The sequence below is a fragment of the Meleagris gallopavo genome, chromosome 4 (genome assembly GCF_905368555.1).
Source record: "Meleagris gallopavo chromosome 4, MGAL_WU_HG_1.1, whole genome shotgun sequence".
Classification (NCBI taxonomy): Eukaryota; Metazoa; Chordata; class Aves; order Galliformes; family Phasianidae; genus Meleagris; species Meleagris gallopavo.
In genome coordinates this window covers 26,760,129-26,774,035 of record NC_139407.1, presented here as the reverse complement: position 1 = coordinate 26,774,035, position 13,907 = coordinate 26,760,129, and the positions used below count along the sequence as shown (strand labels likewise).

The following is a 13,907-nucleotide window of genomic DNA, read 5'->3' as shown; positions in this document are numbered from 1 at the left end:
AGCAACCGACCATCCCCTGGACAAAGGCAGGAGCCCTTCAAATGCACTGACTTTCAGAGAGCTTCTATTAGTCCCTGCTGGGAAGGCACAGAGGCAGCCTAGAGCCGCTCACTCCCAACACACAAAGGGGAGCTTTGGATCAGGTACAGGCCCCACTGTGACACACAGCTGCGTTACAATATCCACTATTTCCATCATCCATCACATAACAAAGCATCTCACTGTCTTCATTATCATTACCATGGAGCTACTGGGAAGTGAACCAAAACCAAAATGTATTCCAGCGGATGATGACCCTGAAGTTCCTGAGGCGTAGGAACTTCCCCACCTTCCCACTCCAAAGCAGAGTTCACAGAAGGAGCACTACCAAAGGCAAAACGAGCACAGCTCATCGGGGTCTCTGCTTCTCCACCACAACCCTCACTGTAACACTACAGCACAGGCCTGAACCGAACTCTGCTCAAGAGCAACGGCTTCTAACAATATTATCACTTCACTCTTTAAAGCAATTGAGATAAGCTTCGTCTTGCATGTCGTGCTCCTCATATCTTTCCAGTTAAAGCTTTTGCAGACAGCCTCTACAAACAGGCTGTGAGAATAGCCCTGCTCCTCCTCTTTTCTAAACAATGATGTCAAAGAGCATGAGCAGGAAGGACGGGGGAAGTCTGTCTTCCAAATGTATTCTGCCTGTGCCAAAGGAAGCTCAGGCCTCACCTTGCTACATTCTGTCTTTCAGAGAAACAGCAACTATATGGAAGGAATGCATTCTACATCTCATTTAAAAATATATATACGTATTTAAAGACACGCATAGTTGGGTAGAAAATATTCTTCCGAGGACATGATTTATAAATAAACACTTCCTCTGCTTCCCTTTATTAAAATAAACATAAATTATTCAGATCTGCGTGTGCATCTGAAGCACATATGGATGTGTTTTACAGAAATAAAACCAGATAATAACATTATATATGTAATGATAGCTTTACATATATAACTGGTCACTGGGCTATGCCAACTATCACCAGAGAAACTGCAAAGAACTTCCAGAGGCAGCAAGGAATCCATTCTTTCCCCTCATTTTTCCAACATTGCTGGATCTATGGTCATGTTCCCAGCAAGAATCAAAGTGAAGTACTTCTGTCTCCAAAAACTGCTATGGTCAGCCAGAGGTGCTGCTGCACCTTCCAACTCCAGCATACTGAGAAGCTCAAGGAGGAACTCCCTCATTACCTCAGGACCCACTCAAAATCTGAATTCAACTTTCCTCACTATCCTAACTACTTATCCTAAATGCTCAGAACAAGTGAAACTTTTGCAAACCTAATTAACAAGGAAGTGGGTATCCTTTTCAATTGTATCCATGGAGATTTTGCTTTTACGTTTCTGTTGTACCTCACTGCTGCATGGCCCCAGACTCAAGCATCAGTCTCAATGGTGATGCAGTACCTACCCTATTCCTATGTCTATTTCATATCCTGCTTGTAAGGACTGCTTACTTCTGGCTGTTCAGAGATGCTTCCATTCTTCTGCAAACCTAATGAAACTCACAAATACAATTAATTTACTTTGTCAGAGGAAATCAGCAATAACAGCTATTGCCAGCTGTGATCACATCCTTCTCAATCTCCTTATAGATGTGACACTCAACTCCTAGTATTTTGCCACATATTTCAAATCTGTTTCAACTCCCAGTTGAAAACACAGTTTGCATGTTTTACCAAACACAAACTGCACGCCCAAGGCTCAGCAGCCAAAAAGGAAATTAATTTATTCCACCCCTGTACAATATATTTATGCAATAGCTTTCAAACCACCACAACTGAGGGTCGGCATGCTGACATTAGAACTCTTAGGCTAGCAACCCCAAGAATATCCAAGTTTCACATTAAGAAACACACTCCATTTGCTTTGTTTGTCATTCTTCCATGCAGTACATTCTGTTCTGCGAGCACTCATGCAAACAGAAAGCCAGGCCTCCATCTCAGCCCCAGCTCTCGAGTGAAGATACAAGGACCTCCACAAAATGCCATTAGTAGGTAGTCGATCTGGGCAAGAGAGCAATTGCAGAGAGGAGGCTGAGGACCACAAATGGCATTCTGAATGGTATGGAGGTGAGGCTTGGCACGAGAGCAACAGACAGCTGTTACATTATTGTCAGCCTGCAATGAAAGCATTCTCTCCTGTTCCCAGATCAGACCACTGAAACTCGTCCTCTGCCACTCCATGAAGCTTCAAAAGCTTCTGGCATTAAAACAGACATGGTGGGGGGAGGTAGATCATTTCTGAGAACGACGCAGTAATTCCACACAACATCTGTCCTCCCGAGTTCACTGCATGCTGGGTACAGGCACAGCGTACATTCCCATCACTGCAGAGGCCAACAGGGCGCCCACCAGCACCACACCTACTGCAAACCACTGCAGCCTCACAACAGCGCGCAGTCTGATGCACCTCAGACAGGGACCGCCGCTGATCACGACAAGCACACTTCCATCTGATTCATCTTCTCGACTACCTTTACCCTCCCTCAGGTATCCCTCTTCCTTCTGGGATTTTCCATCATCCGAGCACTAGAGATCTCTCATTTAAGAGTTCTGTTTGCAAACGAAGGTGATATTTTGTCATCTTTTTCACTGAAAAGCACAAGCAGTCCCCTGATATGCATTTTTTTCCTTTTTAAATACCACATGCTTTCTGGGCAGCCCAGGGATTTTCTTAGCCCTGCAATTTCTCCCTCTATTCCCACAATACCAAATTATACAAGTAAGGGATATGCTCACGGTACCACATAGCCAAAATCAAACTTCAGAAAGCCCACAGTGCATGCACTCCCTCCCTTGCTAATGTAGTTCAGTTTATGTTTATGTTCTCAGTCAGAGCTGGAGGCAGCAAGTGACATCTAATTCTCAAAACAGCACCCATGCTCAGTCCACTCGCTGAAGAAACACACCATCAGCTGCTCCTTCACAAAGATCAAGTCACACTGCTTCCAACTACTGTGAGATCTTTAATCTATCTTCATTTAAAAATAACAAACACATGTGGAAACATAAGAATATGAAGCACACTGCACCTGGCAGAGTGATACTGAAGTAACGGTAAGACAGTGCGGGTCGAGCCACTCAGGACTAAGAAGCGAGCTGTGCTCTGTAATGCCCAACGCACCGTGATACCCCTATAAAATCCAGCACTGGAAGCCAAAACCAGGAGTACACTTTGCTCAAGAGCTCCCATCCACCTTCTGACTGCAGTCACACTGTTTCAAAAGCAGGAGAGCCCAGAGAACACCAAAGGAAAACACAGGGCTGTATTTCACTGCCAGACAGTATGGAACTCCTGGTTACTGGCAGTTCTCTAAGTTCTATGCTTACGTATTTGCTAATTTGCTTCTTTGAGGTAAGCACTGAAATTCACCCCACACTCTGAAACAGCTCACCACAGAGCCTCAGACACACGTGCATGGCCATTAGGAAGGAAACGGATGGTTCAAGAAAGGGAATAACTTCTTTCACCAGCTACCAAGATATTAGAATAATGTGTCGGGAAGATACAGGGGGCATAACCAAGCTATAAAGCATCTGACTTTGCTAAGACAGGTGTGTAACCACCATATATCCACCCAGCCTCAAAAAGCCTGAGTTTAACCCTTACATACCTCAGAGTAATATGCAACTCCTTTGCAGTACGTGAGAAAGAGATGAAATAAGAATATCTGGAAAATCCACTTCTTTGACTTCTTCTCAAATTTCTTATGGCCTACACAGCAAGTTGGCCAACCTGCTCAACACTCCTTCCTTGTAATAAATGCATTGTAACACAATGCATCACATGTAAATAATAACAGTGTTTGCAGAAGTCTAAGAAGATTAAACATTTTCTTAATGCAGGTCTCATTGTTACAATTGAGATGCATCCACATCATGTCTCTCTCATCTCATATCCCTTAATAGCCACCCATGGACAGGTGCTTTCATACCACTCAGTATGACCTTGTTGTCCACTTCACGTAACTCACTCTTCCCTAGCACAATAGTGCTCTATTGCTTTAGACATTTTGTTAGACATGCTACAGCCAATTCTGCAAATCTGTTACCATTCTGCGATACAACGGCACTAGCAGTTACATGCTACAGATAGGCTGAATCCGGTACAGGACACCGACAAAAACACCAGAAAGAACAAAGCAACCAACACCATTTTCCCTTAAATGAAATAGAGCCTACGGGGTGGTGTCCGGTTCTCACTGGAACAATCTAATTCCACCTAGCAAACAATATTTCTCCCAGTTTCAACGGTCAGTCCTACTGCCACAGCCTCAGTTTTGCTCAATGAGAAGGGTGAAAACACATATATCCATATACAAGACAAAAGAGTCCCCTGCCATTATTCAAGACTCCCAAAACTCCAGCATTATTTTAGGAATCACATCAATCACGCATTCCTGCACAGAAGAGAAATGAGAAAATGTGAGAGAGAGACAGGAACAGAGAAAGCAGCAGCACAGCCTGTGGGACAGCCGGCCAACCCCAGCGTGCATAGGAGCCTCGTAACTACATCCTGCCACCCAGCCCGGGCAAGGTGCGAGAGGCCCGGCATCAGGAGATGAGGACAACAGCAGATACATGAGTGAGCCTGCTTATCCCAAGATAAAAACTTGAAAACAAAATACTGAGTTAAACAGACATTCTGCAGCAGTTCCTTCAGGATGCCTACAAAACAAAGCAAGTATTTTCTCAAAATATATCGGCATTGCCAGCAATTCAAAGAAAGTACCAATGCAAGTATTTGTCACGAGCTGGACATTTCAACTGCAGTTAGCAACGCACCTACCAACAACAACAACAACGAAAGAAAACCACGGTAAACTAAAAGCTAAAATACAAAACCATGCAAAAATCAACTGTTTTATTTCCCCATATGCATACATGTATTATGGCCAATGACAGATTCAATTTACTATTTCAAAATGCAGGCTTTATTACAGTAAGATTTTGCAAAAAAAGAGACTTCCACCATGATGATGCACTGGGGGGTAAATTAGAAGCAAGATATGTGGTTTCTCACATTAAAATTTACCGTAGTCCAGTTCCTCCTCCCCCAAAATCTGTTTATTTTGGACAGATGATATAAGACTTCCTTAGAGCAGGAAGTCCTGCAAGTCAGAGGCCACTGCTGAGCCAATATTTCCAGTATTTTGCAATAGGAACTTCAAATCCCTTACAAACACGAAGAGAATGGCCAGTCGGCATCTGCAGATTTGCCCTGCAGCACTTTAACAATGAGAGACCAACTTAGCATAGTTCTGCTCAGCAGACTTTCAGAAACTGAGGTGAAACCTCACGACCCAACAGTACGAAACATCCAGCAGCTGCATTTGGGAGGCAAAACACTGTGCCCAAACTCTGCACTTTCTAAACAATCTCATGACAGCCTTGAGTATTTCCAACAGGAAACCAACATCCATCCACACTCTCATGATCTCCACACAGTACTCAGCCCAGAAGTCTTCCACACGCTAAGAAATCCAACTGAGCATTGGAATAAAACTGTGAAATAGATGAAGTAAGGCTTGCAGGTGTGAAATACGTTGCTAAAGTCTTCTAGCAGCAACAAATGTCTGCACATCCCAAAGACCTGGTGCCACATGCATACACTACTGCTGGTAGTCATGCTCCAGTGACCCAGAGCTATATAGGGAGACTGTTGAGGTACCTTCTCAGCTGATCCAGGTAACAAGATGAAAGAAATAGTTTTGTTTTTACTTAGCATCTTCCAATTACTGGTCTGAAGGCAAGTTTGCCCTTGCAGTGATGCAACACAACACTATGAGGTAGCTGATCCCAGGGCACAGAACTGCAAATGAAGAAACAATGTACCAGAAGGACTACATAAACCTTGAGACAGAAATGCTGCAATGCATTTCTAAATGGGCGCTGAAGCTATTAAATATCACAGCAGCACTGTGCCTAACTTGCTTCACTCTGAATTGATGATCAGCTTGCTAAGAACTGCAGTGTAACCCCAGCCGTACAATACTCATACTCCAAGCTCAGCAGCCTAAAACTGTTGGGCAAATTGGAAAAACAAACAGGTCCATTTCCCAGCAAATACATACCAAACTGAAGAACACCACTCACTGAGAGTCTGTTCTAGCACCACAGATATTTCAGGCATTCCTCTACCGAAAATATTTTGCTGTCCCTAGCGTTCAGTATTGCAGAGCTGGCTCCAAGTGAACTATATAGATCCATAGCGAACAGCACAGAAATACCATTTTTGACCCAAACTTGTATCTGAAGGTGGCCTGACAACTCTTCGTTACCAAGATCACTGTGCAGATGCAATATTAACAGGGCTTCATGTTTCTAGTACCAAAGCTGGGACCTCTATAAAGTACTTTGCTTTATAAACATCATATAGCCTAATATAGCCATAGTCTATAGCCTAACGACATCAGGAAGGAGGCGCTTGTCCCGAAGTGACTGACCAACTCACAAAGCGATGAACGCACTTCATGCTTGTGAACACTACAAATGTATTGACATGCTGTAGGATACACGAAATACCTCACAAATGCCAGCTCATGCACACTGTGCACATAGCCAACCCTACCGTGCCGCTGCTTGAGTTTCACTTGCCTTGGCACCAAAACGTGCCACAGATGCACGAAAACATGTCACGATGCCATCAGGACAGCTCCCTGCAGAACCAGCCCAGGTTTGGGGGAGTCTGTGATGCTGAAACCCAACACAGCAGAAGCCCTCTGAGGCCACCTCTGTGTGGAATGGTCCCTAGGGAGGTGTCACACCTGTACCCAAAGCACACATGGGCACAGGCTGAGCTAATGCATCAGCTAATTGTGCCTACTAACGCAACATACAACATCTACCTTTCCTAACAGGAAACCTACCATATTCCATGGTGAAACGTAATGCTCTAGTATACACAGACCTACGGTGCCAACTAACAAAACACAACCCAGCCAGGAAAATAAGCACAGGGCTCGCTGGTCCACAGAGGAATCCTTCTGGGAGTTACTCTTGTTAAACACACAAAAAAAACAGGTAGGCCATTCGTGAAACCCCAGCCGAAAATAAGCACATTTACCCTTCTGCACCACCTCCCGCCTCCATCTCTCCATCTCTCTCCACACCGACATCTCCAGCCCCAGCTGGGAGCCACGGCCCTCATCCCTCAAGGTGAGCACCGCGGCTGGGTCGGAGACCACGGGCGAAACAAATAAACAACCCCGTGAGGAAGACGACGACGGAACCCGGCCGCCCTCCACGACAGGTGCCTGCGGGAAGGCCGCCCGGCCCGGCCCTCGCCAACCCAGGAACAACAAAGGCCGCCGGTCTCCCTCAGGGCTCCGCCAGGCCGGGCTCCGGCGGGGCCCGCGCGGCGAGAAGGAAATCCATACAAAATAGAGAACGCGACGGCCGTAACGACCGCCAAAGGCACCTGTCGGGCCGCCCCCGCTCCAAGCCCGCACGGCACCCCCGCGGCACGGCAGGGCCCGCGGCGGAGCGACAAAGCGGCGGGGCCCGGCCGAGGGCGGTGGGCACTCACCGGGTAGGCGGCGAGCTCTCGCGGGGCCGCTGCGGCCGGCCCGGCCCGCCAGGGCGGGGGAGAGGGCAACGGGCGGCCCCTCTCCGCTCTCTGCTTCTCTTCGCTCCGCGGGCGCGGCGGTCAGGCGAGCGGGTGGCCGTGGCGGGGCGGTGCGGGCCGGGCCGGGAGGGCGGCTCCCCCGCTGAGGCCCGGGAGGGCTCCGGCGGGAGGCGCCGCCGCCGCTGCAGCGTCCTGGCCGCGGGGTCGTTCCGGCCCCATCAAGGCCGGGCCGGACCGGGGGGGCCGCGCGAGGCGGGGCGGGGGGAGCGGGGCCGCTCCCCTTGGCGGCTGGTGGCCATCTTAGTCCTCCTCCTCCTCCTCCGCGGCGCAGAGTGCCCCCTCCCCGCCCGGCTGCCTCCTCCCTCCGCTCCTCCTCCTCCTCCCGGCTGGCTCCGGCGGCCCGGCCCCACGCGGCCACCTGAGGAGAGCGAGTGGGGAATGGCGGGAGGAGGGAGCGGGCCCTCAGGGAACGCAGGAGCTGCGCGCTCGCCTCTGTCGGCGGTGGTTTATTAAAAAAATATATATATATTTACGGTTATGTTGGGTTTTAGTAGTTTGACTTTCCCTCGGAGTCCCGCAGAAGGTTCTGTGCCTCGGACAAAGATCCCCCCGGCAGGCACCCACCGCCGCTCAACGCGCCGTGCCGACGAGAACGGAGCGCTGCCAGCACGGGACGGCCGGAAGGGATCCTTGTGGGGCATGAGGGTTTCCCGCTGCCTTTGGGCGCTGAGTGGAAGCTCACCGAGCGTCCCTGCTGTGGTGCACAAAAGGGACGGCACGTCACGGAATGGCATCGAGTTGCGGCAGGGAGGTTCAGGTCGGGTGTTAGGAAACATTTATTTGATACAGTGGTGAAGCATTGGCACAGGCTGCCCAGGGAGGTGGTGCAGTCACTGACCACGGAGGTGTTCACAAACTGTGGAGATGTGACACTGAGGGACGTGGTCTGTGGTCGTGGTGGGGATTGGTTTGGGATTGGATTTGGTGATCTCAGCGGTCTTTTCCAGCCTTAATAATTCCATTATTTGTGCTGTCATCCACACGGTTCTGATGCTGGAATGCAGAAATAGTTTCCTAATACATCCCCAAGAGCTAAAGGACTCTGTGCCAGCAGATACATTACCCATGTAAACATCAGCTAGGCACAGCAAGTATAGGGTCACTGACACCATGGAGCAACCTTCACCCACCCATACCTCATGGGAAGGGTACAAAGGTACATCCATGCTTGTGTTCATTAGCCCTTCTGCCTTTTTCCATTAAGTGCAAACTCATTTCCTTCAAGACATCTGCTGTTAACAGTTTGCCTTCCAGCAGTTTGCTTTTTGCAAAATCTCTTTCCAAAGACCTCACTGAAGGAACTGAGCAGTTTGGAGAATGGCTGCAGGGGTAAATGCAAGAAAACTAACATGCAGAGCATGAAGGGCCTGTGTGTTTCATGGGTAAATGATCACAATAAAATTGCCTCTTGCTTATGGTATCACATCTTATTAAGTGAAGCTAGGCACCTGAGAACAAAGGGAGTCCATGCCATTTACCCCATCTTCCAATGCTTGACATTAATATAAAAAATGCAGGTCTATCTAATATTTTAATAATGTCATAAGTCAGCAGCTGGACTAGATGATCTCAGAGCTCTGTTCCAATCTTATTGATGCTGTGAATCTATGATTTGCAATCACTGCTATACGCTTTTCACCCCACTCTTGTTTATGTAGAGGAAATTTCTATTTAGGACTCGTGGATGTCTGAGATGAGCCCAACTCTAATTCAGCTCCTGAGGACAGTAAGGCATTGGCACAGGCTGCTCAAAGAAGCTGTGGATGCCCCATCCATCCCTGGAGGTGCTCAAGGTGAGGTTGAATGGGGCCCTAGGCAGCCTGATGTGGGGGGCAACCAGACCACGGCAGGGGGTTGGGGTAGGTTACCTCCAACCTAAACCGTTCTATGGTTCTACAATTCTATTCTGTGATTCTTAAGGAGACAAAACGTGCTCACGGAAGGTGAAAATATCACCCAAACAAAGAAATAGAAAGAAAACCACCTCTGGTGACTAAAAATCAAAAGCAAGGACAAGCTAATAAACTTCTTGCTTACACAATGTAATCCCACCTTTACTCATTAAAAGTATATCCCTACACTCACTGCATCAACAACAGGAGCAAAATTTAGACCAATTCAGGAGACCTGCCTGAGCTAATGACTTGTGTTGGAATGCAGCCCATGGGTCCGTTACAGTGCCTGTATTGTTTCTGTGCAGGATAACCAATGAACAATAAGCACCACGAGAGAAATTATGCATGGTATACCAGTTACAGCCCTCGTACAACTGTAGTACAATCCGTACCAGCTCTTAAACACCCAGCATTCTGTACCTGCAAAAAAAGGGACTTTATGTTGTATGTATAATGTCTTGTCTACTTTTGCCTACTTTCACCCATTTTTTGGGTTTTTTAACCTCTTCCCCAACCTGTTTCTCTCAGCGTAACTATTCTTCCCAGCCTCCTCATCCCACATTGTACACAAACAGTAATAAGTCACTGCTTTCTGTGAGAAATAGGGTTGGCTGATGCCATATGAGAAATGCTACTGAATAGAAAATGAGGAGGATCAGAATATGACACTACCGATTTGTTTGCAGTGTCTTCCTTTTGACAACACTTCCCATATATTGTATATATCGTGGAATAGCGGATACACACAAGCAAAAGCATCCCTGTGTCTGTACCAATTGGCTGAACCAATTCTCCCCCCTTGAGGGAAGGCCAAGATGAAAGTTGGTAGAGCGGCTGTTGGCGCTACAAAACCACCAAGAATCACATTTTATTCCATAGGAATTGTATATGCATGTTTCCCTGCAAGCCAGATTTTTTTTTATTTTTTAAGAGTACCTTCTCTTTCATCAGTATGCCATGGCAGTCTAGAAGCCAAAAAGCTCATGTACTACCAGGCAGAATTTGTTCCCCCTTGGGTATATTTTCATTCTGGACTGCAGCAAGAGGGATCTCAGATTTAATCAGCTTGTTTCAACAGTAATTTCACTTACTATGCAAGACAGAGACAGCGAACAGTACACAGCAGTTACCCATCATAAAACAAACAAAACTTCTCTCTGTAATGTATGTGTAGGAGGATACTTGCATCTTTCATATGTAAAGGATTAACACATCTATCTTACCAGCTGTACTAAGAATCAAAGCTTACAGAGCTGGAGCTGTTTCTAAGTCTCTATCAGCAAAGATACCTTAGTGGGAAATCACAGAAATCTGCCAAGAGAGCAGTGGGAATTGCACAGACAGCTGTACACCAGATCTAACATTTGCTGTGTGCCAAATTATATTGCTTTTTTCCCCCCCCCCCCCCCCTCTTTCGTGCACTTGATCACTCCTTGCATTCCTATTCATAGTCCCTATGTTTTGGTCAGTTGTCACAGTTCCAAAATAAATAACGGCAAGCTGTAATAATCCATACTGATAGATATCAGATGCTTTCATTTATTTTTTTTTTAAACCATCTCAGCATCTCTCTTCTTGCAAAGCTCATCACAGGCAACTGTTTCTCAGAGAAGGTGCTAGTTAGTAAGTACAGAGCTATAATTAGACAAAAAAATGGTTGGTTTTTTTTTCCACAGCAAGTACACATAAGGAATTGCATTGATCATTATAAGCTGTGGAGATAAATTTAAAAATATTTTTCTTCTTCATTTAAAAGGAAGATGATACCTTTACAATTGACTTGAAGTGATGAAATTCTACTCAGCTTTCGGGTGAATTTCCAGTATATTTCTATTACACATATTTTGCCTATCTTGGGCAGTAAAGCTGAGTCCATCCTGTTCACATGAATTAGCTGAAACCAATGGGCAGACAAATCCAAAACTGGAAAGAAACTGGCATGAGAAAGGGAAAAAAACATTGAGGGCTTTTTTTTTTTATTAGAATATTTTTAACCAAATAAAATAGCACTGTTTTCCAAAACTCTCAGTTTAGCATCATCATAATACAGGATTCTTATGGCTCACTTTGAGGAACTCTCCTCCCTCCCTCTTGCCTGTTTATAGATAATTTTTTGGTATTAAGTAAGAAGGGTGGAGTAGAGAAGGATCCACCACTTCCCTGTCCTATGGCACTCCCACTGAATTTGGCTGAAAGCTGAAAAATTAGAAAATCCCTTGTCACGCATTCTTTAGAAAAACAACTTCTGGCTGCTCGTCAGAAGTTAAAGAACACACAAATTGTCCACTGGTGAGCTCATAGCATCTGTAAAGCAGTGACAGAGCAACTAACCACAACCCAGAGTAACACAGACCAAAAAAAAAAAAAAAAAAGCAAGCCAGAGCTGCTCCTCCCTCAGTCCTCCGGGGCCAAACCATCCCTTTCTTCTTCTGCTGTCCACCGAAGCTGTAAGTCGTACAACTCGTGCAAACACATTTGTCCCATAGTCCTGCAGGCCAAAGGTGAGTGACCTGGGAACAGAGCTTGCTGCAGCTGACATGATTTTTTTTTTTTTTCTGTAACAAAAAGCAATGGTAAAGCAGCACTGCATTTATGAACAAAGACATGAGAGTGAGAGGAAAAGGTAGGGCTTAGGGTTGTGTGACTGAAGGGTTCCCACAAAGCAGGTGATGACAGAGAAGGTCCAGTTCAGCTGAGGCCTTTGTGGCCTCCACAGCCACACAGCCCTACGCGGTGGTCCCAGAAAGTGAATCTGAGAGGAGGAGATCACACTTTGAGAGAGGAAAAATGCTGCCATCTGGTGCCTCAGGGAAGGAAACGTTTGTCGTGGTGGTGTGCATCACTTGCAGCCATCTAAATGCTGCTGGTTCTGTCCCACAGCGTTCGCGCTGTCTTCGTGTTGGTTAAAGGCATCACTGCTCCTCACAGCTTACGGAAGGCTCTTGTGAAGCCATACACCATATACCACAGCACACAGCCTGAAAGGTGCACTGTGTGGTGGTCTGCTCAGAAGAGAAACTGTTGTAACTTCTGAGCCCTTGGAATGTATCTCAGAAAAGAGCAGGTGCAGCACTGAGGGACATAGTTTGTGGTCATGGTGGGGATGGGTTCGTGGTTGGACTAGATGATCTCAGCGGTCTCTTCCAACCTTAACAATTCTACGATTCATGTCAGAAGTCCAGGCAAATGCAGAACAAGACACAATTGCTATTTCTCTCTATGATTCGCTCTTTACAGCAGCTTGTTTCTGCTTGTTGTTGATAAAGCCTCAGAGCATGTGCCAAATATGCACTGAGACACTCCACACTTAGAACGAGGGAATGTTATTTTTGTCTGTAATATTTTTATTTTCACAGGCTTTCACAGAAAGCCATGACAGCTGCCTAGGGAGACTGAAGTGACTGATCAAATAATAAAAAAACCCATATACTTCTCAATTCTAGACATAGCAGAAATAAAGATGCTTTTTCTGTGAACTTACATTTGTTTCTCCCTTGAGTAGGGATAGGAAAATCCCGAGGATGGCAGGGCAGCTTCCCACTGGAAGAAAACCATGTGAAACAGGGTATGTTATTTATTTATAAAAAGCACCATTTTTGGAACACAGCAGTTACAAAGCCTCAGGCCTGCCACACACTCCTCCCAAAAAAAACAAGCTCCCACACCACTCTCTATTTCCCAGGAAGATGCTCTACTCCTGGAATACCTTCAAGTTCACCGAGTAACCTATAGCACACCAAACTCTTCCAAACCATTTCCTGTGCAGTTCCGCATAGCATTCAGGAAAAGGAACATGTTTACAACCTAAAAAAAGGGGTTTCTGAAGCTATAACTAAAGGGCCTTTCTTACAACACCTGCCATAATATGTACTCTCCCACTACATCTGTAGCACCTGATCAATCAGGGCACAAACGCAGAACTCACCTTCTCTTCACGGGAGCTATAGGTACAAGCAAACAGATATTTTGCCATCACAGATTTTATTATGCATAACTGCAGACCACGACTGAGAACCACTGGCCAGGCATGTACACACCCCTGTCTACCATTTGGGGCAGCTTAATTATTTAAATTCTTCATAAATATTGATTAAAAAAAAAAAAAAAGAGTAACTTCAAGAGTTATGAGAAGGTTATGTCACTACTAAAAGCTGTCCCAAAAGCGTATGGTTTACATGCTAAGATTCTTCTTCCACTTAATTCCTAGCCTTAGTTTACTGCCATGCTATATACATTTGATCTTATAAAACTACATTATTGTGGAACTCAATCCTTCTATTACTGATGTTGCACTGCAAGAACTTGGAGTTGCTTCCTCTTCAACATCACCAGAATTGCTAG

General features: G+C 46.0%; 2 protein-coding genes across 17 annotated transcripts in view; both read right to left on the bottom strand.

The window, feature by feature from the left end:
- The window catches only part of WDFY3 (WD repeat and FYVE domain containing 3), a 143,528-nt gene extending 135,814 nt beyond the window's left edge, over positions 1-7,714 (bottom strand). For 5 of the 7 annotated variants that reach the window (XM_085222605.1, XM_085222608.1, XM_085222609.1 and 2 more), the window contains exon 1: positions 7,573-7,714. The gene's annotated coding sequence lies outside the window, so the exon portion shown is untranslated. The remainder of the gene's footprint in view (positions 1-7,572) is intronic. The other 2 variants (XM_085222607.1, XM_085222606.1) reach the window with 2 other exon arrangements.
- A 5,333-nt stretch (positions 7,715-13,047) lies between these two features.
- The window catches only part of CDS1 (CDP-diacylglycerol synthase 1), a 35,402-nt gene continuing 34,542 nt past the window's right edge, over positions 13,048-13,907 (bottom strand). For all 10 annotated transcript variants that reach the window (XM_085222612.1, XM_085222618.1, XM_085222620.1 and 7 more), the window contains one exon: positions 13,048-13,106. The gene's annotated coding sequence lies outside the window, so the exon portion shown is untranslated. The remainder of the gene's footprint in view (positions 13,107-13,907) is intronic.